Source organism: Furipterus horrens, unplaced genomic scaffold (assembly GCF_987537825.1).
Source record: "Furipterus horrens unplaced genomic scaffold, mFurHor1.1.pri manual_scaffold_5, whole genome shotgun sequence".
Lineage (NCBI taxonomy): Eukaryota > Metazoa > Chordata > Mammalia > Chiroptera > Furipteridae > Furipterus > Furipterus horrens.
Window position 1 is genome coordinate 132324167 of NW_028327175.1, and position 10177 is coordinate 132334343.

A 10177-nucleotide genomic window follows, 5' to 3' on the forward strand; every position below is an offset into this window, starting at 1 on the left:
AAAAGAAATGCACTATAAGCTATAAAAAGACATCAAGGAGCTAAAAATTCATATTACTAAGTGAAAGAAGCCAATCTGAAAAGACTACATACTGTGTAATTCTAACTGTATGATATTCTGGAAAGGCAAAACTATGAAGACAGTAAAAATTAATAGTTACAGAGTTTGGTGGAGAGGGAGAGATAAATAGGCAGAACACAGTGAATATTTAGGACAGTGAAAATACTCTATATGACATTATAAAGAGGAGTATATGTCATTATTTATTTTTCAAAGCCATAAAATATACACTACCAAGAGTGAACCCTAAGGTAATCTGTAGTATTTAGGCAATTATGATGTGTCAATATAGGTTCACCCTTGGTAGAAATGTACCATTCCAATGAGTGACATTGATAATGAGAGAGGTTATGCATGTGTGGAAGCAGAAGGTATGTCTCACATAAAACTGCTCTAAAAATTAAAAAAAAAAAAAGATAAACAGAGGATCCTAAGACATTAGATAAAATGCAACACATTTCTACATACCTTATTGATAAAAGAATAAATCAATGCAAATTTGAAAATACTACACTGTACCCTGAATGAGATGTAGCTAAGACTATGCACAGAAGAAAGTGATTAGGGTTAACTATGTCTAGTTAAACAAGAGAGAAGCTAAAAATCAAGTATGTACTTCAAGAAGTCTGGAAAAGTTTAATAAATTAAATTCAAAGAAAGTAGAAACATTAAATAAGATTAAAAGCATAAATTGATGAAATTGGAAACAAATGAACTGGAAGAAAAAGAATTGCAAGGCCAAAGGCTGTTCTTCGAAGAGACTTAAAAAATAGTAAATCTCTAACATGACTGATCACAGAGAAAGAGAGATGTGGTTTCAGACCAAGATGAAGTAGATATATTTTGCCCTAGTCCTTATATCAGGCACAGTTCAAAACTGGACATTTTATAGAAAACAAACATAAGACCACTCTAAAAGGTTCTGGATATCAACCTGGAGTGTGATGGATACAACTTGGGACATGACTCCTATTTTATTTTTGTTTCTTTGTTTGTTTTGTTTTTTCTCATTATAGCTCAAAATGGATACTAGAAAAGTCAGCAACCTAGAATTATCAAAGGAAACAGAAAGAAGAGCCCCAAGAGAAGCCTTATTTTTCTATCCAAAAGTCCGTGAAAAGGACAGCTTAGCAAGACAGAAAACTTAAAAAAATTGTCTCTACTTTAGCCAAATGCCACAGAAAACACTAGCCCCACCCCTGTCAACAAAGGCAATGTGGGGACCCATATTTCCACTCATATGGATATAATGAGGTGGCCTTTCTCCTTCTTTCTATTGAAATGATATCAGAGAAGACTGACTGGTGGTCTGAGACTTTCATCTACACCCATTGGTAATGAGGTTTTTCTTATCCCTACCTACAGTGTCAGGGGAGGCCAATTTGAAATCCTGGACTTCCACCCCATTGTGATATTAAGAAAGCTCCTTCCCTTTTCACTAGGGTGGTATCAAGGAATATCAAGTGGGACCTGTATCTTTCACCACCACCAAGAGGTACTTCTTGTGTTGATGGAGGCCACATGGGGAATAGCAACAAGGCACCTGCCACCTCCTCCAAGCCAGACTGGTATCAGCAAATGTCTAGTGAGGAGACTAAAATCCCATATTTACCTAGCAGTAATAAAGCATCTCTTCTCTCTCAGATGTCAAAGAAGTTAGGATCGAATAGAGAATCTGAACTTTCATTATCATTTGACAGTAATGAGATAGCAGTCTTCCAGCCCTGCTGGTATAGTGTCAAAAGAGTCCTGATAAAACAAGGTTGAAATTAGACACAGAGTCTCATAACACAATAGTCAAATGTCTGAGATAAATTTAAAAATCCACTATATTTCAACTTGAATGAGAAAAGACAATTGATAAATACCAACACCAAGATGGCAAAGATATTCAAATATCTGACAAGGATTTTAAATGCTCAATGAGCAATTATAAACACACTTCACACAAACAGAGAGTAGAAAGTCTCAGTGAAAAAATAAAAAAGCAAAAAGTTTTAGAACTGAAAAATACAATAATCAAAATAACATAATGAATAGGGTTAATAGCAAAATGTGAAGAGCAGAAGAAAAGAGTCAGTAAACTCAAAGATGTAACTATAGATATTATCTAATCTAAATAATAGAGAAATAGGCCTGAAAAAAATAAATGGAATCTTGGGAATTTGTAGGATTATAACAAAATATCTAGCACGTATGTTAGAGAAAGATAGAAGAAGGAGCTTGAGGATGGAAATGCATTCAAAGAAATCATGCCAAAAAATTTCCCAAATATGGGGAAAAATTAATATACAGATTCAAAAACATGACTAACCCCAAACATAAATTAACCTGAAGAAATTCATGCCAATATACAATTAAACTTGAGAAAACTAAAGATAAAGAAAAAACACTTAAAAATATTGAGAGAGAAAGGATATCTTACCTATAGGGAAAATAATTCAAATAACAATGAACTTATCAAAAACCACAGAAGCCAGAATGAAGTGACAAATGTTTTTCAAGTGCTGAAAGAAAAGCATTGTCAACCCAAAATATATACCTCTTGAAAATAGACTTCAGAAATAAAGAGTCAATAAAGGCTTTCTCAGAAGAAAAAACAAACAAACCAGAAACCTATTTACCCTTGCTTTAAAGAACAGGTAAAGGAAATTATTGAAAAAGGAAGAAAATAATAACATAAGGCATTTTGAAATATTAAAAAAGAAGAAAATGGAAAGAACAAAAATATGGCTAAACAAAATAGATTTTTCTCTTCCTCTTCAGTTTACTAAATTATGCTTAAAGGTTGAAGCAAAATCATCACAGTGCTTAATGTGATTTGCAATAAATGTAGAGAACAAATTAAGAGAGTTGTAGTATCAGCAAAGAAGGGTAAAAGGACATAAATTTTCTACATTTCACTGGAGCTGGATTGCATCTAGGTAATGGCGGTGGGAACATAAGTATACACTTGTGATGAAATAGTATATTATTACAAACAAAAATTGCAAAAATATACATTTTCTTCTTTCTATACTGTACTATGGTTATATAAAATTTAATTATTGGGGGAAACTGGTGAAGATACACAGGACCTGTATTTTCTGTATTAACTTTACAACTTTCTATAAATCTAAAATTATTTCAAAATAAAAGTTTAAATAAAAACAAAAAGATGTAAAAAGGAAGCATTTGGAGATCAAAGATGATGGAGAAGTAGTGGAAGCTACACTAACCTCCTCCTAGGACCAATTTGGACTTACAACTTAATTGTGGAGAAATCATCTGGAATAACCAACTGAGCACTAGCTGGAGAGAAGTCTTATAACTACAGAGAGACAGAAAAGGCCACTTCATCACAATGTGACCAGTGTGGAGACATGAAAGTGTTACAGAGTGGGGGTCTCCAAAACTCCCCATAGCCTGTGGGTTAGGGGATGGGGAAAGGGGACAAGTTTCAAGATGCCTTTGCATATCTATGGCTGGTAACTAGTGTTTTAGTCATGCAAATGTCTTTGATTCTTCCAAGTTTTCAAAGAGATGGGTGGGGCAAGAGCATAAGTTAGAACTGCCTATCCTGCACACAGAATCACAGGCCATGGTCAGGGATTTAAAGATAAAGTGGTGGCCATTTACACAGAGAGCACCATGCAGTTTTAGGAGAAAGGAGAGATCCATGTAGCTTTAAAAGGGCAGAGGGAGACCCATGTGGTTTTGAAAGGGAAAAGAGAGAACCATGCATGATCCAGTGCAACATGGCACATGTTTTGCTGGACTGTTATATGGAGGCTAATGACATCATATCCCAGATCCTGAAGGAGAGAGCTGATAGATAAGGGATGGGGAACTTCTGGGCATGTTTTTTTTGCTTATAGCCTTCTGGGAAGTAAGGGAAGGGCTAGGTCATGTGGGAGAACAGGGCTCTGAGCTGAAGTGATCACTGCCCTCCCCAGGTTGAAATATTGTTAATAAAGACCTGTTTTCCTCAATACTAGTTGTTGGGTTTTACACCAAGGTGCCACGTGAAAAAAAACAAAACAAAAAAACCTTTTCCTCAGTAACAGTAAGACCTACATAAAATTTACATTAATAAGAACAGTCAGTTACTTTGAATCTTGGCTCTTGTTACTTATCATCTTGTGCCCTTTACTGAGTCATTTAACAGCATTATTCTTGGTTTCCAGATCAGTAAAATGGGGACAGTACCTTATTATATTGCCGTTGTTACAGTTTCTGGATAATAAACTTATAGTTCTTAGAAGACTGATTGTGTGACTTAATTTGTTGGTGCATCATCCTTTGGAACAAAGGGTCATGGGTTTGATTCCTGGTCAGGGTACATGCTCAGGTTACATTTTTTATCCCCAGTCAGGGTATGTGCAGGAGATTGCCAATAGATGTTTCTCTCACACATTGATATTTCTCTCTCTTCTCTCGCTCTCCCTCTCTCTCCTTCCTTCTCTCTGTGAAAAGAAATGAAAATATGTCCTCAGGCAAGGATTAAAAAAAAAAAAGTGCTTATACGGAGGCATCTGTAAATGGTGAAAAGTCACAGTGGCAATAACTGATTAAGACAACTCCTTAACACTGACTACTGGACATCATTTTCTTTGCTTCAGACATAAAGAAATCATAGTTTTTAGCTCTCAGTGATGTTATTGAAAGGGTGGATTTGATATTGTGACAATACTTATTAAGAATGAGTAGAAGGACCTTGAGGACATTATGCTAAGTTAAATAAGTCAGTAACAATGTATATATATAAGATAGAAGATAAAAGATAAGTTAAAATATAGAATTATGGTTATCAAGAGTTAAGGGGAGAGAAATGGGGAGTTATTGTTTAATAAATATGCAGTTACAGTTTTGCAGCATGACAAAGTTTTAGAGATTTTATGCAATGATGTACTAAACTGTACATTTAATATCAGAAACATAGTGAGCAAATTTGAGTAACTTTCAAGAGCAGAAAATTTCCAAGTGGCAGAAGCCAGTCTTGAACACAGACTTCATTCTAAACACTTTATTATAGCTTTATTGTAGCTCATGTCTCTCAAACTTGAACACAACAGGTAGAAAATGTATATTACAGTGTTCTGATGTATGGAAATATTTGAAACACTGTAAAGCACAATGCATATATACAAGATAAGACATTGCTTATAAACTCCTTATTAGCACAAGACCCTCCTCAGAAATAGAAATGCAAGTTGCAGAATGGTTTGTGGTCACACAGTTTGCATGCAACTTTCTATAAGGCTGCTGCTTTGACAAAAATACCAAGTGAAGAGTTTTTCTCCAATTAGGTTGTCCTGGATAGTGTGTGCAGAGGGGGATCTGTACATAAGTACTAGAGTACCCAGGGATCTTTTTTGTAGCCTCTAATTCATTTTAAACCCCTATCCTGGAATTGTAACACTACAAGCATTGTTCACAGCCTCACTTAGCACTCTGCTGTCTGACTGAGCTCTAGTCTTCCTTCATACCACCACACCTACTAGCATCCTCCCAGCTCTCTAGTGCATAAACTCAGTCCTGAATTTACTCTGCATTACTCAATTTTCTCTCTTATACTCTTTCTTAAATCTAGACATGGGTGCCCTAGGAGTCCTCCAACTCAGTGGGCTTAGGATCTCTGGTTGTTTTGTTAATCACACATAAGAAATATATATATTCAGCCATGTAGTACAAAAAATAGACACAGAAGAAGATACAAGATACAAGAAACATTGTAAATAGGGCAATGATGCCTCAGTCCCCTTCAACAGTCTCACACAGGTCTCCCAATTTGCATCACCTGTCCAGTCATAGTTTCCTGAGTCTCATTGACCATCTGAAATCTCTTCCCTTTTTTTTTTTCTGAAAATAAGTTTTATTTAAATAAGGGTTTAAATACATTACATAACATTAAAACTGAAGGTGAAAAACCCAAAAATCAGTTTGTTACTTCACATGGCATTGGGCAGCTGTTGCTAGTATGTTGTAAGCTCTATAGCTAGCTACATGACTGACACAACAGTTGGAAATTTGTTCCCTTGTCTGAAGTTTAACTCTGATAGAAGGTTGGCCTCAAATTCTCATGTTTGGACATCAGAGAGCTAGGATTTGTCTAATTAAAAAGACCTTGGTGGCAAACCAGATATCCTCATCACCTCGCGAGAGGGAAGGTGGCTGCTCTAAGCTCCATCCACCTGGTCAGGTTGGGGATCTTTGACTACCGCTGGTGCCCTCTAGTGGTAACAGATGCCATTACTGCCTTACCCCTCTCAGCTTCACCGCAACTGTTGAGGTGGTGACATTCTCTGAGGGCAGGGAACTCTAGCGAGGAGCTTCTGGCCAGCCTGTGATTTTGGGGCTCTGGGCTTGGCTGAAATATCACGTTATTGCTTTGTTTCAGGCTGGACACTGCCAGGTGCCTACTGCTTGCCCTCTGTTTAAATGAGGCACTTCAAGACTAGACAGCATGGCTCTTTTTAGTTTATTGCATGAAGGAGTTACACTAGTCCAAGTTAAAAGCAGACCCCAAATGGTTACATTATACAAGCTGTGTGGTTTTTAAACTTGTGACAAGGGACAGAAGGGAAATTCTACTCATTGCAAGAAAACCCTCACTTAAGCTTCAGTGAGCCAAAAGCACTTAAAACCCATGAACCTTCAGCTGGTCGTCCTTAGCCAGTCCAACCTCTACTAGGAACTGGCATATGTTCTTGCGCTGGTCACTCTGTAGCTGAATTACTTCTCCATATTCTGGATGCTCAATTACAGTACCATTGCAGGCAAATTTCTTCTTAAATGCCTTCACTAGTTTCTTTTTATCATAATCATCAGCGATCCGTTGGACAGTAGTAAGGGTCTTCCTGCCTTTTCTCTGTTGAATTCTTATGTAGATATAATCCTTAGTGCCAGCAGGAAGCAGATCATCGCCCTTACTTGCATCAGCAAAGGGGTCGAAAGAGAGGAGGTTCTGGATAGCGGACATAAGATACGATTCCTTTTCCTCAGTGGAAACGGCCCGTGGAAGGTTGCAGCGGGAGAAGGTGGGCAGGAGGGATGGAGTGTCGGGAAGCAAGGGGGGCTCAAGGGGAAGGTTTCTGAGTCCTCAAGAGCAGCTCAGTGACTGGGCTGAAATCTCCTCCCTTTCAACGGTGATTTTAAGACTTCCAGCCAAGATGGATGTATAAGTAGACATACTTTACCTCCTTGCACAGCCATAAGAAGGATTACATCTACCTCAAAACAAAATACAACCAGAACTACCAGAAAATAAACCTGCATGGAAGTCCAACAAACAAAGATATAAAAAAGTAATACACATCTTACAATTGTGGCTGGAAAAAAATGCTTGATATTATTTCAATATTCCTAAATTTATTGACTTGTTCTATAGGCTAAAAAGAATGTGTATTTTACACAAAACATGGGATGTTTTGTATGTATTTATTAAGTCCATCTAGTCTAATGTGCCATTTAAGGTCAATATTTCCTTGTTGATTTTGTCTGGGTGATCTATCCATTAATGTAAGTGTGGTGTTTATGTACCCTACTATTGTCTTATTATTGTCAAACTTTCACTTTATTTTTGTTAATATTTGCTGTATGTGTTTTGGTGCTCTTATATTGGATGTTTACAAGTATTTTATCCTCTTGTTGGATTGATACCTTTACCACTAAGACATACCCTTGTATCATGTTAAGGTCATTGTTTTAAAGTCTGTTTTGTCAAAGTATTGCTACCCAAGCTTTCATTTTATTTTCATTTGCATAAAATATATTTTTCCATTTGTTCACTTTCAGTCTGTGTGTGGTTTTAGATCTCAGCTAACTCTCATGTAGACAGCATATGTGTGCATCCTGTTTCTTTAATCCATTCAGCCACCTTATATCTTTTAAATGAAGCAGTTAGCCCATTTATATTAGAACTAATTACTGATAGCTATGTACTTATTGTCACTTTAATTGTATTCTTATTAGCTTCCTAAATAGTTGATAGTAAGAATTTTTTCTGTTATATAGTTTCTTATATCTAGTTTTGGCCTCTACTTTTCTGCTTAAAGAATTCACTTAACATTTCTTGTAATATCAATTTAGTGGTGTAAATATATGACAGTTCTTTTTTTCTTAATTCATTCATTTTCCGATGGGCACTTGTGCTATTTCCAGATCTTGGTTATTGCAAATAATGCTACAATGAACATAGAGGTGCATATATTCTTTTGAATTAGTGCTTTGGGATTCTTTGGGTAAATCTCCAGAAGTGTAAATGCTGGGTCATAAGGAAGTTTCATTTTTAATTTTATGAGGTAACCCTATGCTGTTTCCCACAGTGGCTGCACCAAACTGCATTTACAATGGTGCATGAGGATTTCTTTTTCTCCACATCCTGCCAAAACTTGTTTGTTGGTTTATTGATGATAGCCACTCTAAATGGTGTGATTCCTCCAACTTTGTTCCTCTTTCTCAAGATTGTTCTGGTTTTTCTGGGTCATTTGTGGTTTCATACAAATTTTTGGAATATTTATTCTAGTTCTGTGAAATACACCTTTGGTATTGTGTTGACTATAGATATCTTAGGGTAGAATGGACATTTTAATAATGTTAATTATTCCTATCTATGAAGATGATACGTGCTGAAACTTATTGGTGTCTTTTTGAGTTTATTTTTTTAAAGTCTTATAATTTTTCAGGTACAGGCATTTACATCCTTGGTTAAATTTATTTCTACATTTTCTGCACTATTGTAAATGGAATTGTTTTCTTAGTTTCTTTTTCTGATAGTTTACTATTGGTATGTAATTGGTATGTATAAATGCAACTGATTTCTGGATATTTTTTTATCCTGTTAGTAAATTGAATTCATTTATCAGTTTTAGTAGATTTTTGGTGAAATATTTAAGATTCTCTATATGCAGTTTCATATTACCTACAAATAATACCGATTTATTTCTTCCTCTCTAATTCGGGTGCCTTTTTTTCTTCTCTGCAATTCCAGTACTGTGTTGACAAAGAGTAGTGAATGTGTGCAGAGAGCAGGACCAATAAAATGGCAGTGGCCCAATCAAGATAGCGTAAAGTATATAAAATAAAGTGGAGTCACTCATGTCAACTAAAATGACTTTCAGTAAGCCATAACACTTTGGTTTAAGATGAGAACTGCTTAAGTCACTGGCAAGGGAACACACATAAGATATCTACTCATGTGGTCAGAAAAGGCACATCTGGCAAGGAAACCCAGCTAAGATGCCTACCCATGTGATCAGAACGGCCATGTTTGCAGAGTGGGACTACCCATAGATAGACTACTGGGGAAATTCCACTCTTGTTAGCAAGGGTGTCAAGCAAAAGAGCTATGTACCACCAATAGGTGCTTGGACAAATTCCAAACTTGGCATTAGGGGTGCCAAGACATTTGTCAAAAGGACCCAGAAGGGTGGAGTACACCACTTTTCATGTAAAACTGAGGCAGGTTTCAGATGACTCCTGAGAGAGCCAAGCTCCACACACCAGAGTGCTGCTCCACATCATGCTGATTTTCCTTAGCATTGGCCACCAGAGACTCTGCCCTGCTGGACTGAGGACTTCACCTGCCCTGCTGCCACCCTGGCTCCAGAGATCCTTCCTTGCAAGATGTCGACAGCTCCTATGCCCATCATGCTCTCTCTCAGACCTGCAGACCGAGACTCTGGGACAAAGGCTCGTTATCCCCCATTTATTGCTGTTTTGTATGTTACAATTCTCCTAGATTGTTAAAGTGTGAGTAGGATGTTAATGCATATGATGTTCTATTTTGAGTGAACCTGCATTCAATAAAAGCTGAGTTACTGTGTGTGACTCTTGTTCATTCCTTGGTGCTGGGCTGCTCAGCAGGCAGCTTGCCAAGCAGCTGCCTGGCTGACTTATAGGAAAGACTATCTCACAAACTTACACTTGTGACAGTGTGGACATACTTGCCTTGTTCCTGATTTTAATAGAAATGGTTTTAGTTTTTACCAATTGAGTATGATTTTAGCTGTGGGTTTATCATAAATGGCCTCTATTATGTTGAAGCTTGTTCTCTCTATTCCCATTTTGTTGAGAGTTTTTATGATAAATGTATACTAGATTTTATCAAATGTTTTTTAATCTATTGATATCATGT

At 36.7% G+C, this 10177-nt stretch overlaps 1 pseudogene; it reads right to left on the reverse strand.

Moving 5' to 3' along the window:
- Positions 1 to 6568: 6568 nt before the first annotated feature.
- On the reverse strand, positions 6569 to 7033 carry LOC150009852 (eukaryotic translation initiation factor 1 pseudogene; annotated as a pseudogene).
- Between the last annotated feature and the right edge of the window lie 3144 nt (positions 7034 to 10177).